The 20,906-nt window shown below is 34.1% G+C and overlaps 1 long non-coding RNA gene across 1 annotated transcript in view; it reads right to left on the bottom strand.

Annotated features, from left to right (window-relative positions):
• Nucleotides 1-20,906, bottom strand: part of LOC129392336 (uncharacterized) — a 59,567-nt gene that overhangs the window by 8,594 nt on the left and 30,067 nt on the right. The gene's annotated exons all lie outside the window — the stretch shown is intronic.

Raw genomic sequence — 20,906 nt, 5'->3', positions numbered from 1 at the left:
GCCCCTCCGAGTCTTATCCATGCCATCCATCAGTTCCTTAGCCTATATCCTCTACCCATAGCTTCTGCAACATAGTCCACTTTTATCTTTCAAAAATCCATAGATCCTTTGAAACATCTGTGATAAACCTATATCACTCAAAATCTCTTGCACCCATCGAAGTCCCTCAATTTATTGAAGACTTCAGTACTTGATAATCTGTCTAGATCTTTATTAGCCCTAGTTCCATTATAAGTCAAGGCAAATTCAACATCCACAGAGGCAATCCATCCATTATTTTAAGTCTGCCATGTCAGAAATCCTGATCTGTGAAATGTCACTTTCCCCACTGTGATAAATATTTTATACTATTGAAAGCTCAAATTAATTGCCCTTACAAGGTTTCTTTTTTCCTTCTAGGATGCAGCACCCCATATTCCTTTGTTCCTCTCACCATCTGTCTTTCTCACCTGGCAGAATCTCATGGTTAGTTAAACCTAGTATTAGCCACTCTGTGAACAGCTGAATGGAGAAAATCATACCAATATGTCATTCATTCATTGCTAGTTGGCAACTCTCCAATGCCATAGAAAATCTACTTTTCCACTGTCCAAGGTAGACATTTTACAACTTCTCTGTTTTCATACTCCCAATACCTTTGCAACTCACTTTTATTTGTCTTACATGCTCTTGAGGAAACAAAACCATCAGATAAGAATTACCTAATCTACCACCAAATCTACAACTTACCTGTCACACTTCACACTGTTTCTAAGTCTTCCTGATTCTGTCTTATATATTTTGCCTGCACAAAGACTTGTTTCTGAAAGTATCACTATTATCACCATATTTATACATATAGATATTCTCCATTCATTTTTACCATTTTACAGAATTTCATTGTACAAATATACAGTATTGTATTTGTTCCTTTCTCTGATAATGTATATAGGGAATGAAAACAAATCAATTTCAAACTTTTCAGATTTCACTATTAATCAGATGTTTTCCTTGATTATATATACAAGTTAAGGGTCATATGTTTTTCTCCCTTGCTTTCTATGTTCTTTTCTTTGAGTAATAACATATTTAGATTTTGTCTTTATGCATTTAAAAGTTATGGGAATTTTCCCTTGATATGCATTCACACTCACCAAACAGCAATATAATTTTGTTTCACATGTATCTGCCTTTAAAAAGAGAATTCACTTTAGGGCTCATGAAATTGTCCAATACTTTTTTCTCAACAGAAATTAAGAGGAATTCTGGAGACTTCGGTTTATGGTAAAGATGGTGTAACAGGGACTGCATTTACTTTCCTGTGTGAAACAACTAAAATAGGGACAAAGTATATCAGGCAATGATACTTAAGACACTGGAATTCGGTTCAAAACACTAAAAGATGAAGGGAAAGGGAGATGAGCCCTGCTATTGACCTAACATTGCCTGGAGAAAGATTCTAGGTTGCAACTTCAAGCAGATAAATAACATGCAGTTGGGATCCCTGAAAAGATGTGTGGAGGTTTAGGGGGTAAAAAGATATGTGAAGTGATAATGGCTGAAATTTTTCCAAATGTGATAAAAATTATAAATCACTAGGCTAAGATTTTTAGCTAATCCCAAACACATTAAAGATTAAGAAAACTACACAAGCCTCATCATAATCAAATTGCTTAAAACCAGTGATGAAGAGAAAATTTTATAAGCAGTCAGAGCAAAAGACACACAACATACAGAGAAACACAGATAAGGATGGTAACCCATTTATTGTCAGAAACAATGCAAGAAAAAAAACAGTGGAGCAGCATCTTTAAGTACTGGGGGGAGATTTGGCCTATAATTTCTTACCTGGTCAATATATCTTCCAAATATAAAGGTATAACAATGACTTTTCAAGATGTATAACATGTGAAATTGTTCCTCATCACAGATCTGCACTATAAGAAATATTAAGGAGGTCCTTTAAGCAGAAGGAAAATATTACCAGATTGAAAGCTAGAGTAACATAAAAAAATTAAGGCCACCAGAAATGATAACTACGTGGATAAATGTAAAACTTTTTATTATTTAAATCTCTTCCAAAGATAATTGGTTGTTTAAATAAAAAATAAGAACAATGTATCTGGGAGTTTAAGAACATATGTAGACACAAAACGTATGACAATGATAGCACAAAGGGCAGGAGAGGAAAAATAAACGTATAATGTTTTAAGGTTACTTTACCATACATGAGGTAGTATAATATTACATGGAGGTAGAATTTGATAAAGATACATGCTATTAATACTAAAGCAGTCTTTCAAATAACACAACAAACAGTGCTATAACTGTTCTGTTATTTGAGTGATTATTTTAGTATACACAAACACTAAAATATTGGTTCACTAAAATGAGCCAAAGGACTCAAATAGCAAAAGCAATCTTGAGCAAAAAAAAAAACGGAGCTGGAGGAATCAGGCTCCCTGACTTCAGACTATACTAAAAAGCTACAGTAATCAAGACAGTATGCTACTGGCACAAAAACAGAAATATAGATCAATGGAACAGGATAGAAAGCCCAGAGATAAACCCACACACATATGGTCACCTAATCTATGACAAAGTAGGCCAGAATATACAATGGAGAAAAGATAGCCTCTTCAATAAGTGGTGCTGGGAAAACTGGACAGCTAAATGAAAAAGAATAAAATTAGAACACTCCTTAATACCATACACAAAAATAAACTCAAAATGGATTAAAGACCTAAATGTAAGACAGGACACTATAAAACTCTTAGAGGAAAACATAGGCAGAACACTCTATGACATAAATCACAGCAAGATCTTTTTTGACCCACCTCCTAGAGTAATGAGAATAAAAACAAAAATAAACAAATGGGACCTAATTAAACTTGAAGCTTTTGCACAGCAAAGGAAACCATAAACAAGACAAAAAGACGACCCTGATAATGGGAGAAAATATTTGCAAACAAAGCAACTGACAAAGGATTAATCTCCAAAATATACAAACAACTCATGCAGCTCAATATCCAAAAAACAAACAACCCAATCAAAAAATGGTTGGAAGACGTAAATTAACATTTCTCCAAGAAGACATACAGATGGCCAACAAACACATGAAAAAATGCTCAACATCACTAATTATTAGATAAATGCAAATTGAAACTACAAAGAGATATCACCTCACACCAGTCAGAGTGGCCATCATCACAAAATCTACAAACAATAAATGCTGGAGAGGGTGTGGAGAAAAGGGAACTCTCTTGGACTGTTGGTGGGAATGTAAATTGATAAAGCCACTGTGGAGAACAGTATGGAGGTTCCTTAAAAAACTAAAAATAGAACTACCATGTGACCCAGCAATCCTACTACTGGGCATATACCCAGAGAAAATCATAATTCAGAAACACACATGCAACCCAATGTTCATTGCAGCACTATTTACAATAGCCAGGACATGGAAGCAACCTGAGTCCATCAACAGAGGAATGGATAAAGATGTGATACATATATACAATGGAATATTACTCAGCCATATAAAGGAAAAAAATTGGGTCATTTGTAGAGACGTGGATGGACCTAGAGACTATCATACAGAATGAAGTCAGAAACAGAAAAACAAATATTGTATATTAATGCATGTATGTGGAATCTGAAAAAATTGGTATAGACAATCTCATTTACAAAGCAGAAATAGAGACACGGACATAGAGAACAAATGTATGGGTACCAAAGAGGAGATATATGCATACGTATAGCTGATTCACTTTGCTGTACAGTAGAAAGTAACACAACATTGTAAAGCAACTATCCTCCAATAAAAATTCTAAAAAATAAAAAAGATAAAACAAATCAAAAGATAATGCAACAGAAGACAGAAAATAAGGGAAGAAACAACAAAGAATAGATGGGACAAATAGAAATAACAAGATAGTAGACTAAAATCTAACCATATCACTAATCACATTAAATATATGATAGCATTAAAAGTCCACTTAAAAGGCAGACATTATCAGACTGGTTAAAAAGATAAGACCCAACTATATGATACCTAAGAGAAATGCACATCAATGTCTTTTTTCTCTCTGCTAACCATTTTTTTCTTGTCTTTGCCTTTAGGTGTGTGTTAGCATGATGTGTTTAGGACCTAATTTTTTGTGTATTTATCCTGCCTGGTGCTTACAGAATTTTCTGCATCCTTGGCTTGATGGTTTTAGTTAATTTAGTTAGTTTATAAACTATATATATGTAAAACTATATATATTTAAAATCTGTGAAGAAGATTAATTTTAAGAAAAGTAAGCTAAGCTTGATTATCTTAAAGGAAAGTTGACTAAAAATTTATTTTTAAATAGGAGTAAAAACCATTCTTGTGCATACCACATACTATGTGCCATATTTTATTAGGTATGGTATACTTTGTAGATATTCTTGGATAAGATAAAAATAGGTTATAATTTTTTAAAGAGAAAACTAAATTTTTTTTACCTACACTACTGAATTTCATTAGATTGATATATTTTGTGGGAAAGAGAAATAACACAAAAAGAAAAGGCTAATATAATAGACAAAAAAATACAAAGAAAAGTATCATTCGCTATTAAAAGCATTGAGAGAAAATCATAATTCAGAAACACACATGCAACCCAATGTTCATTGCAGCACTATTTACAATAGCCAGGACATGGAAGCAACCTGAGTCCATCAACAGAGGAATGGATAAAGATGTGATACATATATACAATGGAATATTACTCAGCCATATAAAGGAAAAAAATTGGGTCATTTGTAGAGACGTGGATGGACCTAGAGACTATCATACAGAATGAAGTCAGAAACAGAAAAACAAATATTGTATATTAATGCATGTATGTGGAATCTGAAAAAATTGGTATAGACAATCTCATTTACAAAGCAGAAATAGAGACACAGATGTAGAGAACAAACACATGAATACCAAGGGGGAAAGGGGGGGGTGTGAATTGGGAGATTGGGATTGACATATATACACTATTGATACTACATATAAAATAGAAAACTAATGAGAACCTACTGCATAACACAGGGAACTCTACTCAGTGCTCTGTGGTGACCTAAATGGGAAGGAAATCCAAAGAGGAGATATATGCATACGTATAGCTGATTCACTTTGCTGTACAGTAGAAAGTAACACAACATTGTAAAGCAACTATCCTCCAATAAAAATTCTAAAAAATAAAAAAGATAAAACAAATCAAAAGATAATGCAACAGAAGACAGAAAATAAGGGAAGAAACAACAAAGAATAGATGGGACAAATAGAAATAACAAGATAGTAGACTAAAATCTAACCATATCACTAATCACATTAAATATATGATAGCATTAAAAGTCCACTTAAAAGGCAGACATTATCAGACTGGTTAAAAAGATAAGACCCAACTATATGATACCTAAGAGAAATGCACATCAATGTCTTTTTTCTCTCTGCTAACCATTTTTTTCTTGTCTTTGCCTTTAGGTGTGTGTTAGCATGATGTGTTTAGGACCTAATTTTTTGTGTATTTATCCTGCCTGGTGCTTACAGAATTTTCTGCATCCTTGGCTTGATGGTTTTAGTTAATTTAGTTAGTTTATAAACTATATATATGTAAAACTATATATATTTAAAATCTGTGAAGAAGATTAATTTTAAGAAAAGTAAGCTAAGCTTGATTATCTTAAAGGAAAGTTGACTAAAAATTTATTTTTAAATAGGAGTAAAAACCATTCTTGTGCATACCACATACTATGTGCCATATTTTATTAGGTATGGTATACTTTGTAGATATTCTTGGATAAGATAAAAATAGGTTATAATTTTTTAAAGAGAAAACTAAATTTTTTTTACCTACACTACTGAATTTCATTAGATTGATATATTTTGTGGGAAAGAGAAATAACACAAAAAGAAAAGGCTAATATAATAGACAAAAAAATACAAAGAAAAGTATCATTCGCTATTAAAAAGAGCATTGAAAATAATATTACATCATTATATCTACAATTTACTGATCAAACTAATGTTCTGTGAAATATAGTTATGATAATTTTTATGCATAACTTTCCTGAGATCCGAAAATTATTATTTCAAGGGTTTTTTCTACGATAAAAATAGTGAGAAAGACTATCCTAGAGATTATAATATTCATACTTAAATTATTACCTTGCAATGTAAGTTATAACTTTTACCATTTCCCAGAAAATTCTATGGCTCTAAAACACCTTTGCTCCATGTACCTATCCCATATTTTGTGTTAGTGTAGTAATACCTTTTAACATGTAGACTCCATAAGTCATTTTTGCTATTTTATGCAGTGAATATTCATTCATACTGACTCACGTGTTTGCCCTTTCAGGGCTCTAACTTCTTCATGCATATTTGTATTTCCATATCCCAGCATTTTCCTTAACCTGAAGAATGCCCCTTAGTATTTTTCAATGTGTAAAATTTAATTTGTATTGAAAAAATTCTTCCATTTTTGTCAGGAAATGTTTATTTGTATCTTCACCTTTGAAGGATAGTTTGACTAGTTTATGAAACTCCAAGTAGACAGTTGTTTTCTTTCAACGCTTTAAAAAACATGCCATTCCATTGTTTTCTGATCACTTTCATTTTTCTTGAAAATGTACTCCACAATTTTATTTTGCTCCTGTGAAATTTATGTCTTTTTTGTTCTCTCTGCTAACAAAATTTTTTCCTTGTCTTTGCATGACTCGGAGTTGGGCTGCAGTTTTTGTAAGGTTGATTCTCTACCTCTAATTCATGACTATGATTAGAACTTAGCCCTTCAGATCTAAAAGTCTGGGTCATTTAGTAGGGCCCTTCTTCCTTGGCAATTCCTGATCTATACTTTTTTGTCTGCTTAGAATTTTAAACTTGCCTCTCTGATTTTTAGAGGTTTTATGCTTACGTTTTACCTTGTGGAACTTAAGAATTCCACAAATTCCTCAAGACAGAAAGCTAGTGAACACTGGACACTTGGCTATATCTGCCATTTATCTAGGACATTGCTTCCTCAAGTCCTGATTGCTTGACAGCCCTGAATTCTATTGTTTTATATTTCCACAGATATGAGATTGTCCAAAACTCTTTTGGATTCTCTTCTTATAACGGCACTCTCAATATTTTGCTTGACCTCAATCTCTCATCCTTCTTTACAGAGCTTATTCACAAGAAATAGAATATTATCAATAATAATTCTCTCAATCTTTCTTCTCCTCTGGTTTAACTTAAATATGCAGCAATTTATTTTTCCATGCCCATAGTCTAATCACATGCAGTCAGTTTTTATTATTTGTACATATGTCTGCATACTTTTTTCATTGAATTATAGTTGATTTATAATCTTGTGCTAGTTTCCAATGTACAGCAGTGATTCAGATAAATCTGAATCACTCATACATATATGTGTGTATATATATGTATTCTTTTTCAGATTCTTTTCATTATAGGTTATTACAAGACACTGAATATAATAGTTCCCTGTGCTATACAGTGGGACCTTGTTGTTTATCTCTTTTAAACATAGTAGTATGTATCTGTTAATCCCAAGCTCCTAATTTATCCCTCCCTTCCTTTATCCTTTGGTAACCATAAGTTTGTTTTCTATGTTTGTGAATCTGTTTCTGTTTTGAAATAATTTCATTTGTATCTTTTGTTAGATTCCATACATAATTGATATCATATGATATTTGTCTTTGTCTGACTTACTTCACTTAGTATGATAATCTCTAAGTCCATCCATGTTGCTACAAATGGCATTATTGCATTCTTTTTTATGGCTGAGTAATATTCCATTGTATATATATGTTACACATCTTCCTTATCCACTCATCTGTCAATGGACACTTAGGTTGCTTCCATATCTTAGCTACTGTAAATAGTGCTGCTATGAACATTGGGGTGCAGGTATCTTTTTAAATTAGAGTTTTCATCTTTTCTGGAAGTATGCCGAGGAGTGGAAATACTGGATCATAGGGTAGCTCTGTTGTTAGTTTCTTAAGGAAAATCCCTACTGTTCTCCATAATGGCTGCATCAATTTACATTCCCACCTAGAGTGTAGAAAAGTTCCTTTTTCTCCACACCCTCTCCAGCATTTATTATTTGTAGACTTTTTGATGATGGCCATTCTGACTGGTGCAAGGTGATACCTCAATGTAGTTTTGATTTGCATTTCTCTAACAATTAGTGACATTGATCATCTTTTCATGTGTTGACTACCTATATGTCTTCTTTGGAGAAATGTCTATTTAAGTCTTCTGTTGGGTTGTTTATTTTTTTGATATTGAGCCATTTGAGCTGTTTATGTATTTTGGAAATTAAGCCCTTGTCAGTTGCATTATTTGCAAACATTTTCTCCCATTCCATAGGTTGTCTTTTCGTTTTGTTTATGGTTTCCTTTGCTATGCGAAAGCTTATAGGTTTAATTAGGTCCCTTTTGTTTATTTGTTTTGCTTTGGGAGACTGACCTAAGAAAACATTGCTACAATTTATGTCAGAGAATGTTTTGCCTATGTTCTCTTCTAGGAGTTTTTGGTGTCTTGTCTTATATTTAAGTCTTTAAGTAATTTTGAGTTTATTTTTGTATATGGTGTAAGGGAGTGTTCTAACTTCACTGATTTACATACAGCTCCCAGCTTTCCCAACACCACTTGCTGAAGAGACGTCTTTTACCTATTGTATATTGTTGCCTCCTTTGTCAAAGATTAAGTAACTGTAGGTGTATGGGTTTATTTCTGGGATATCTATTCTGTTCCATTGATTCATATGTCTGTTTTTGGACAAATACCATACTGTTTTTTCGGGGTTTTTTTGGGGTTTTTTTTTGTGTGTGTGGTATGTGGGCCTCTCACTGTTGTGGCCTCTCCCATTGCGGAGCACAGGCTCCAGACGTGCAGGCTCAGTGGCCATGGCTCAGGGGCCTAGCTGCTCCACAGCATGTGGGATCTTCCCAGACCAGGGCATGAACCTGTGTCCCCTGCATCGGCAGGCAGACTCTCAACCACTGCGCCACCAGGGAAGCCCTATCATGCTGTTTTGATTAGCATGGCTTTGCAGTATTATCTGAAGTCTGAGAAGGTTATGTCTCCAGCTTTATTCTTTTTCTTCAGGATTACTTTGGCAATTCTGAGTCTTTTGTGGTTCCATATAAATTTTAAGATTATTTGTTCTAGTTCTGTGAAAACTGTCATGAATAATTTGATAGGGATCACATTAAATCTATAGATTGCTCTGGGTAATATGGCCATTTTAAAAATATTAATTTTTCCAATCCAAGAGCATGGGATACTGAATACGTTTTTAAACTGATAACCCTTGCCACCACATTCTCTCTGGAGACCCCAATTGTCTGGATTCTTCATAAGCTTTACAAAGATATACATACACTCATATGTAAATATAAACATACAGACACACACACATATCTGAATCACAGTTCTAGTTCCAGCTTTTAACCATCAACTTCATCCATTTATTTAAAAGCCAATTGAATGTAGACTATGGTTGCTCTCTTCATTTCTCTCTATGATATTCTTGCAACTGACTTAGGGACTCACTGATCTGAAATTGCCCTCACAAAAGTAATGAATGACCTTTTTCATCACTAGATAAATGAGAATCTTTTTTTTTTCATGTTTTTAGTATCTTTTCAATCCCCACATGGTAAATCTTTATTCCCTTATGAATTCCCTAACATTTCTGGGTTTCTGAGCCTTTATTGAATGACAGCACTTTCAAAGCACTCTTTCTTTTGATATTTCTACTTCACTCTTGTGATACACAATTATTTAAAGTTAATTTGAAAGTTATATAGATTTAAACTCTATTGAAGATCATTACCTCATCCTATTTACTTTTGTATCTCAATAGTGTGCTGCGTATTGCAGGTGTTTAATAAGTGAATTTAAAGAAATGAAAACTATGAATCATTAAAAATCTGAGTATCTTCTATGTACAAAATAGTAGCAGAATAAGTAATTTCCATTTAGCAGCAATCTTTATTAAACATTAAAGATAGTGAACTGGTAAGTGACATAATCAGAAATGTATTTTAGAAAAATCAATCGAGGGGTGGAATGTGGTTAGACTAAAGTTAGAAAGTTAGAAGGTATTTAATGTACTTTTATCAGGACTAAACTGTGTCTTAAAAATAAGAAGTTGCTCTAAATATTGGTAGCAAACAGTGGCTTTCCAGGGACTAAGGACACACTTACATGGATGCCTTTCAGGTTCTTGAAGCTTTACCTATTCAGTACTGAAATTATTGTTTTTCTCTTCCAACAAGCCTGCTTTTCTTCTTCCAGTGTCTCTATATTAGTGAATGATACCACAATTCAGACAGTACCCTCAAATAGAAACCTGAGAGTCATAGGGAACAATTTTATCTTCACTACTCCCTACAACCAGCAAGTTCTATAGATTTTATTTCCAAAATACTTTTTGACTCCATCTACTTCTCTCCATTCCCACTGCCAACTTCTTTATAAATTCCAATCACATTGCACCAGAATTTTTGCAATACTCTCAAAATTCATGTTGCTTCCTTCCGATTTTTACCACACTGAACAGAGCCCTCTTTCTTTATAAATGGCAAATCTGATCATGTTCTGCCCCTGAATGAAATGTTATAATGGCTCCACATTGTTCTTAAGGTAAACTCTAGAAGGTCTTACCAGGTGCTTCCTGATCTGTGCCTCCTTCTCTCCTGAGCCACATCCCTTGCTACTTCTTCACATTTCAGACTTAATCAACTTCTTTTAAGTTCCCTAAACCAGTCATCATCTCTCTAATCTCAGGGATTTTACACATGCAGTTCCTCTGTTTGCAATTCTTTTCCCTACCTCCTTCTCTGATTAATTCCTACTTGTTCTTTGGGTCTCAACTAATACGCAATATCCTTCAGAAAGCTTTCCCAGACTCCCAAGATGGAGATAATTTCTTCTCATGTACTCCCATAATCAACCTGTCCTTTCACATAACTTATAATGCACTGTAACTTTCTGTTCACTTATCTGTTTCCCCTAGTAATAGTACTACTTGTAGAAATCATCTACTATAATATTTTTCACTGTCATCTCCTTAAAATCTAGAACAGAAAAGAGAATGTGGTAGGCAATATATGTACACATATGACATATACATTTCATTATATAGCTGAATGAATCATCTAGAAACTTCTAATCCATATTTATTATGTTTAAAATAAAGTAATTCAAATGAAATATATTTCACTTAATTTTTATTCTTCTCAAATTACATATTTTTGTTTAATGTGTCAATAATGGTTTAAATTTATTGATGTATTTGTGAAGTTTTATGCTCATTATTTCTTTTTGAATCTCATTCCTTTATTCTAGCTCAAGTTTTGTCTCCTGAAATGTAACCATTTGATATTCATAATGCCTACATATAACAAATACAGCTGACAGGTTTAGGATGCTCTCTTATCTGATGAACTGTCCCCATACTACAGTGATTCTAGCCAGAAGGGATAGTGTCTCTTGCCAAGTTTGTCCCTTCATGATCCTTCCCCATCTTTTGTTTGGATCAAGAGTGGAGAACTGACCCATGAGCTGAGCAGATTCAATTCAATTCTGTCTCTCTCTCTCTTTCTCTCTCTCTCTCTCCAGAATTTAGACTCCGAAATACAAAGCCTAGGAGTCAGCTGGTGGTGGTCCTGAATCTAGAAGGTCATGCTTCTCAGAGAAAGATGTGCTGTCATTTTTGTGTCATGTGTGTGATGAAAAGCCTAGTTGAGACAGATTTACAAAGAAAATGAAAAAATTGGGGCAGACACAAAAGAGAAAACTGGAGATTAGAGAATATATTTTTCTTATAGAGAGAAAAAGATCAAGTAGCTATTTTTAGTAAGTAAACATCTTCCAGTTCCCAATGCTAGCATCTCTTGAAATCTAATGTATTACCTTCACATTGTTTCCATGATATATCCTGGTAGTTCTTTATGTTAGACTACTTAATTTAGTATATGTGCTGCCGAAGCGAGCACTAGACTACTTAATTTAAGCCAGCACCTTCCTAGCATTCACATCCTCCCTAAGAGCACGTGTATTTTAATCATATTTACTGAATAAATATGGAAGCCTGAGAGAAGGAAGAAAAGGTGGGAGGGAAAGAGAGAGAGAGAAAAGGCAAAGAAAAAGAGAAGAAAGAAGGGAGAGAAGGAATAAAAATTCTTATAGGGCTTGTTAAAATCTAGTTGGAGAACCAAAAATAAACACACAGAAAAGTATAATATCTTAGGCATAATTTTATAGCTTTGAAACAGAACTGTTAAAAAAAAAACTCTCAAGCTATAAAATAGATGTGCTATATTCTTCAGAATGAATCAGTCAATGTTTGAGGCAGAGCAGAGTAAAAGGATACATTCGAACTTTATAGTATTAAGAATATAATTATGGCATATAAATAACTTTTCACTTCTTTTTTTGAAGCAGTCATGCTTTCTTTTCAGATTAAATAATTCTATAATTTGAATATTTTCTGTGAGGGAAGTCCCAGAAAACATAACAAGGGGTAAGTAACAACTTAACATTATAGACAATAAATGTGTTTTTCTGGAAAGTCTTCCTCCAAAGAGTGGAATCAGAAAATTTATGAAGAAGATAGGATTTGGGTTATGTCTTAAATTATTTTTACAGGCATAGACATGTGAAGACCAAAATTCACATACAAGAAAGCTCAAATACCATCATGTCTGGAGGGTGCTTCTTTTTGATTGAATTTTAAGATTTATGAGTAAGTGTCAGATTGTGGAGAAACTTGGAAGCTAGACTCAGGAGTTTATTACGCAATAAGGAACTTTAAAACCTGGAAGGTAGGAGAGACTGACACATGATCAAATACAGACTGAAGAGAGATGACAGTCAACAAATGATAAAAATAGAATAAAAATTCTAAAATAATTCTATTTGGAGTTGTTTTGGTACATAGTGTTACCTCCTTGGGCACTATGCCCCTTTCCTAGCACAAATTTCTGCCCAGTAGCAGAGAGCTAAGCACAACGCACTTCCCTGGAGAGCTTTCCCCAACTAATTCTACCTTCACGTTGAAAGAGCTTCTGTGCTCCTACTGTGTGCTCTGAGCAGCTTGCACTTCCCATGCCATTTGTCAGTTCGGTACAAAATATTATTAAGATTTATTTAATCCTCTGCCTTCCCCACTAAACTAAAAGCTCCATGAAAACCTTCATGTTCTCTATTCCCAGCATGTGTCATACTGAGTAGGTGCATATTACTTCTTTTAAGTCAGAGATCTTGTCACTGGGCAAGGTCAAAGAGCTCTAAAGGGTAATCTGGGGTACTAGGGAACTAGGATCCCACATGCCGAGGGGCAAATAAGCCCGCGTGCCACAACTACCGAGCTAGCGCACCTCAACTAGACAGTCTGCATGCCACAAACTACAGAGGCCACGTGCCCTGGAGCCTGCACACCACAACTAGAGAGAAGCCCGCACACCACAAGGAAGAGCCCGCGCGGGGCAATGAAAGATCCCACATGCCTCAACAAAGATCCTGCATGCTGCAACTAAGACCTGACGCTGCCAAAAATGCATTTTTTTAAAAAGGGTAATCTGGTGTCTGCCAGGTTTATGCTGCAAGGAGGAGTTGATAAAAACTACCATACCTCGCTGCAGCTAGACAATCTGCCGAGAGCACTGACACAGTGGCACTTTGCCTGGTTTCTTTCCTGCAATTCTTCTTCCTCTAAGATACTTGATTTATATTTTTAAATGAGCTGTTCTCTTAATTATTGAGCATTTGCAGAACATTATACATTTACAAAGTACTCTAACATACCCTGTAAATTATTTTCATCCCCAGAAAGATAAATGGTATTCATGATATATCCATTTTTTTTTAGATGGAGAAACTTTAAGTAAAAGATTGCTGTCCTATCATACAACTAGTCTAGTCAAAAAATGAGTCAATTATTTGTATCGTCCCGAGACACAATATTACTTTGAAAATCATAGTTATGAATTCTGTTCTGTTGCTTCTGTACAGCCTCAGAAGACCATTCTTAGTCTATGAAAGTAGGCAAGCGATACAAGGGTACCTTTCCGGAAATACAAGCTAAATAGAAAGATCAAACTTTCCCCATTCAGACAGGCAAGCTGAGTCTTCAATTAATCATAAACACTGAAGCAATGATCAGGTAACACATTCATTTCAGTAAATACTAGTGAGAAATACAAGCTATAATACTATAAACATTCACTTTAATTTTTTGCAAGAGTTTTGTTCACATTTTATATTTACCATGACACTTTTTAGTATATATTGTATTTATGAAATACACCCACCACAAAACTTTAAGTTGTCCTAAACCTTGAGTTTCTACCCACTTGATCAAAAAAGTTATTTCTAAGTTATTATATAATATGTCCTAAGAAAATAAGTCTATAACCCTTCTACATCCCCATATATATACATATATTTACACATAGTTATTATATAATATGTCCTAAGAAAATAAGTCTATAACCCTTCTACATCCCCAAATATATATATACATATATTTACACGTATATATATTATATATATAATACATAATCCAATATATAATATTGGAATTTACAAAATAAAAATTTTTATTGCTCCAAAAAATCAGATCTCTGGCCTTTCATGCATAAATTGCTGTTCTTTAATCTGTAGATTTTTAAATGTGTTCCAAAATTTGATAATGCATATATCTGTCAGCATAAGTATTGTTTGTCTTAAATTTCAAGTTACTTTTTAACTTGCATTTTACAGATTTGCTCTTAAATGAACTGAATAATGAGGTTAACTCTCAACAAAATCAATTTGGTTTGATATATATTTAAGAAATAAACTAATCATCAAAGAAAAAATAAGCCATTTATTTTAAAACAAGAAAGACAAAAATATGTTCCCTTGGTGACTATCAAGATCTATTACATGCTTAGAAATTATGGAAAGCCTCAGCGCCTGTACCCTGGCTCTGTGGGGACACAGTTTCGATCTCTCTTCCGGGAAGATCCCACATGCCTCAGAGCAACTAAGCCCGTGCGCCACAACTACTGAGCCCGCGCTCCAGAGCCCGCGCGCCCCAACTCCTGAAGCCCGCGTGCTTAGAGCCCATGCTCCACAACAAAAGAAGCCACCACAATAATTAGCCCGCGCACCGCAACGAAGAGTAGCCCCTGCTCGCCGCAACTAGAGAAAGCCCGCACGCAGCAACGAAGACCCAACACAGCCAAAATAAATAAAAGTTTTAAAAAAGATCTATTACATGTTTAAAGCATATTGCACTGTTCTGAGTTCAGTTCTTCTGAAAGGTGAAATGAAGCCCCATTAACAGTATCCCATATACAATTTCCTGATATACTCAAAACTCAATGGATTTACCCATAATCAAGAAAACTGTAAAAACGAAATTTAACAATTATTGATATGTCATCAAAACTTTTTTTTCTCCCAGTAAACAAAGTCTACTATGCATGTTATCCATAATCACTCTCCAACCCAAACATGAAGCTTTCCTCCAGTTATGGTCCTTTTTCCTTTTGGCCACTTCACATTAAAAATTAGAAAGATTAGAAGAAAAAAGCATACCTAGATAATTGAGAACTTGGACTTTTTTAAATTAAGATTTTTGAATACTGTCTATGTTCACAAACTTCTAATCCTAGACCACTCTTGCCTACTCCTGACATGGCATATTTCAATTCAAAAGCACAAGGCATTATTTAGTCTTTCCTTGAGGTCATGGAAATTATAAGTTTTGACAATCGTCCAAGTTTCAGTAGAAAATTATTAGATGTATATGGCTTATTCTTTACCTGAAAAATATTCTACTGTTAGCAAAACAGGTTTTGGTACTTAAACTAAAATGTAGACACTTAAAATTAAAAGACTCCTATAGTGGAGTGATCCCAAATACTTTTAAAAGCCTCAAAAAAGCTTTGGTCATGAGAAATTTCTTCTTTATATGAAGATAGCTGGAATTTGTCTTAATATAACTTTCAGCTCTTATTTCTATGACTGTCCTCTGAAATAACTCAAATGTCTTTTCTTCAAATAAATGATGACAGAAATTATGTCATTGAACAAATAATTATTCTGTGCCTACAGAAATGATCCCGACTCTTTTGGAGCTTGCTCTTTAAAAACATTTCTCGGTTCCTTCAAGTTAATTTACTAAGCCATGGTTTTTAGAATGTTAGCACACTTTCTATGTCTATCTTTGATGAATTTCAGTTTTTTAATATGCCTACTAAAACATTAAATGAAATGAATATATGATTAAATCTCTAACTTTATTACATTACAGTGTATTATTTTCTATTATATTATTTATATAAAATATATGCTAAGATATTATTTTACACTGTATATTATACTTTCCCATTTAGATATGCATACATTCAACACAGAATACCAAACCAGGCCTTTCTTCCTCTGGATGCTATTCTGACTCATCCACAGCAATGCTTCTGGAAAGACATATTTGTGTTATTGTTATGACCACTGGAACTCAGATCAAATTAAATCACTTCATCTCCCTGAGTTTGCATTAATACCTAGAAGTAAAAGAAGTCCTACCTTACCTATCTTATAGAGTTGTAAGGAACCAATTAAAGTTAAAATTAAAGAATAATTTTAATTAATAATAAACTAATTTATTACATAACATAAACTGTAGTTTGCTACACAAGTATAACAGGAATATAGTTATTGTTGCTATTATTATTTTTACTTCTTTAGGAGTTCCATGTACCCTTGACATTATTTTATTTTATATACTGTAATTGTAATTTCAAATTCTTAAAACAGGATTGGATAAAAAAAAAAATTTAAGCCCCCTAAGCTAACCAATGTAATTGTTATCTGTACGGCTTCACATGCCTCACTTTACAATTCATATCAACACACATGAATCATAAATATATTTACAGAAATATATATATTTACATACGATGTTTTATTCTTTTTAATAAGATTATGTAGGATAAGATTACATAAGCTATTTTAGAGAACATATCATATTATTGGCTTAAATGGAAACTCCATAGCTTATTCTGTTTCCTGCTTTGCTTTATTGTTAATTAGTATTGATGAACACCTGCTCACCTGCTCTCAAGCCTGTATTTGTGCAGTTGACTTTTAGAGCTCAAGTTCAGCATTTACATATATCCTTATAATATTTCCACTTGATTATTTTAGCCATCATTCATCTTCTTGAAATCCTAATTCTGTCCTCAAATATCTCCATTCCCTCTTCAAGCTTTGATCATCCATATTTTTAATGAGCCTGCTTTCCACATTTTCAACTAAGTCAATGAGGGAACTGTAAAAAAAAGGACGTCAGCTTTAAGAGAGACTTTCACACAGTTCAAAAATCCCTTTATCCAGATTAATACTGTCCTACTAATTGTGTGGTAAGCTTTTTTTCCCCTCTTCAAAAATACAGTATTTTAAAAAATAAAACTACAAGGCTGACAGGAGTCTGAATAACCACACAATAATAGTAATAGATGTGTTTACATCATATCCTGGTGCTCCTTTTGAAAGACAAATGTCTAAGAAAAACTTGTCTTAAGTGGTTTCCTGATAGATTGTGATTAGAGACTCATGATTTTTACACATTCGGTTTGAGCAGAGAACAGAGAGCCATGGAGAGCATGGGGAACCAAATTTCTTTCAAAGAAGTTACATGTTAAGATTCTAGAGAAAGAGTTGATGATTAGTGCAAGTCATGGCCCTACACTAGATACCACTTTAGACAAGGGACAAAGGAATTTTTAAAGGCACAGGTGAGCCAAGAAGTTATGATAAACTTTCTATGGTCAGAGGCCTCAGATAGGCTTCAGCCTTTCAAGCTCAGTGAACCACTTCATCCTCAGTTTCCTGAAGAATTCAGTGCCTTTGTTACCACTGATCTTGCTCTATTAGAACCATTTGCATTCACATCTCTCTGCAAAATACATAAATGAATTCACATACAGATAATTAAAGGATAATATTTTTGTCATAAAACAATAGAGACCAAAGAGAAAGTACTCTGCATTTTCAGGACAAATTATGTGGTAAAAAAAAATACCTTTAGCAGGTGATGGGGGGGATAAATTAGTTTGGGATTAACATATACACACCACTATGTATAAAATAGATAAACAACAAGGACCTAGCGTATAGCACAGGGAACTCTACTCAATGCTATAATAATAACCTGTATGGGAAAAGAATCTGATAAAGAATAGATATATGTATACATATAACTGAATCATTTTGCTGCACACCTGAAACTAACACAACATTGTAAATCAACTATACTTCAATAGGAAAAAAAATGGTTTAAAAAAATACCTTTAGTGCTTCTGCTTAGGTAGGATGAGAAGTACAATTGTATTATCCCCAAAATTTAGAATGACCCAAAGGTCATAGCTAGTCAACTTGTGGTTGTAGGAAAACAATAAAGAGAATGAGAAACTTTAAGCTGAATAAAGCTAACTGAATATGGAAGTGTTCATGTATATACTTTGTACCCTAAAATGCCATAATCCCAGTAAAAATGACTTGTGAACTTTAATTCCCCATAAGGATGAAAAATACTGAATTGGATATTATTCAGTAAGGAACATAGTAGTTGAGGACAAAGAAAATCTCTCACTATGGGGTCATGGGATTACTGTAAAGTCTTCCCCTTCACTTTTTTCCACAACTTCTTTCCTCCAGATTCCATTTTTGATTAAGGAGACATCCATCCAAGCAGCTAAAGGGATAGTGTAGGAATCATTCCACTCCCTCACATGAGAAAAGAAGGAATTAACTTCCACCTTAAAACTCCCAAAGACAGTGTGTTGTAGTCTACCATGAGCTGACCACATAATGAGCTCAGAGGTGATTAGGCCCTGGCAATTTTACGATGATTTGAGGGCAAGGCAAATATATAATTACTAGAATAGACTATTGCTGAACTCTTATGATTTTGTTTAATATCATATAATATGCATTATGTATAAGAATTGGCTAGGAAACGCTGCAGATTTATATGTTGTTCATATCTACACACACGCATGTAGATATAAACTCTGTAGTTTAATAATAAAATTACTTGAAATCCTGTTTGTTGACTTACACATTCTCCAGACACATATAATCCTAATGAACAAAGAAATGTAACCATAGAGCTACACCCTTAATGTTTGAATGAATTAATAATACACTTCATTACCAAAGAGTTCTAAAATTCTAAGATCAAATACACAGAGTCCAGGAAATAATGCCAAACTTTGTTTTGTTTCCTCTTCTGTAGACAATACAAAACATATTTATCAAAGGACATTAGGGTATGTCTTCTCTATTGCTCCCTCTTTGTTTTTTTCCCGCCTTCTTACTCCTCTGCCCTCCCTGCTTGGGATCCTCTATCTCTTCTCAGCCTCTGGTTCAGTTTTTGAGAGATTCTGTTACTATCTGATTTCCATTCCTTACTGTTACAATGAGGCATTGGGCTTCAAATCCAGGCTTCAGAAGGAATGGGTGAAGGAAGCAGCCTTTCCAAGCTCATCCTGCTGAGGACACATTTATGGACAAATAAACCTTTCTACTGCTGCACTGAAGCATTTATAACCGAATTCCACATGCTACCCTACAGAGAACCACCCTATTTTCTCTTCCTTCCTAAAGACTGCTAAATTGTTTCTTAGTATAACTCTGGAGCTTTACTCTGCTTACAGTGTTTTTGTTAATTTCTTCATCCTTTTCAAGAATCAGCTTCTATTATCCCAAGAATCAAACAAGAAAGCTGGGAGGGAAGTGAGCAGAACTCTCTGCAAATATTACACTTGCATAAAACTTATGACCATCATTTCTATGTCTCTATGATACACCAATGCTTGATTGTGTTTTTGTTAATTTCTTCATCCTTTTCAAGAATCAGCTTCTATTATCCCAAGAATCAAACAAGAAAGCTGGGAGGGAAGTGAGCAGAACTCTGCAAATATTACACTTGCATAAAACTTATGACCATCACTTCTATGTCTCTATGATACACCAATGCTTGATTCAGTTCTTAATCACATTCCTCAGTGCAATATAAAGAAAATATTAATATTTTCCAGATAGAAACAAAGACATAGAATGAGTCATGTAGTTTTACTTTAAATTAACAATTAACTGATGGTCAACAAATCCATGTCCAATTGTAACCAAAAAATAGCCCATTTCCTCCCTTTAGCAAACCAATGATAATTTCCCAGTGATAATCAAGTGAGATAAAGAGGGGCATATTTTTTTCTCTGACACAGTATCACATGGCCATTTTATGCCCTGCTTGATGGACTGCTCTGTCCCAAACTATACCTAACTCTCAGAAGTAAGAGCCAGATGTAGGGGAAAGAAATCTACTAGCCTGAATATTTTTAGGTTAACTAATCCACTGAGCATTGTCAATGGATTTTCATTCAATTTTTAGTAAACGTATTTTCCATAAATATTACCGCCACTCTCCTGCCCCCTCAGAATACTTATCCAATGAGGAGTATGTTAAATTTTTATTGCTGTGTAACAAATTACCACAAATTAAGCAACTTAGAAAAAAAAAAAAACATTTGTTATCTCACAGTTTCTGTAGGTCAGAAGTCTGGACTGTGCTTAGCTGGGCTTCTGACTCAGGATCTGACAAGACAGCAAACAAGGTGTCAGCCAGAGCAACGGTCACATCTGAGGCGTGGGATCCTCTTCCAAGCCATGTGGTCATTGGCAGAATTCAATGTTGAATAACTCATTGTGACTTACTCTTCAAATCCAGTAGCAGAGAGCATTTCTGACTTATAGACCCTTTTTTTTTTTTTTTTTTTTTTTTTACGCGGGCCTCTCACTGCTGTGGCCTCTCCCGTTGCGGAGCACAGGCTCCGGACGC

The sequence above is a fragment of the Physeter macrocephalus genome, chromosome 8 (genome assembly GCF_002837175.3).
Source record: "Physeter macrocephalus isolate SW-GA chromosome 8, ASM283717v5, whole genome shotgun sequence".
Taxonomy (NCBI): domain Eukaryota; kingdom Metazoa; phylum Chordata; class Mammalia; order Artiodactyla; family Physeteridae; genus Physeter; species Physeter macrocephalus.
The sequence above is the reverse complement of the archived record's forward strand: the minus strand, read 5'-3'. Positions and strand labels throughout refer to the sequence as shown.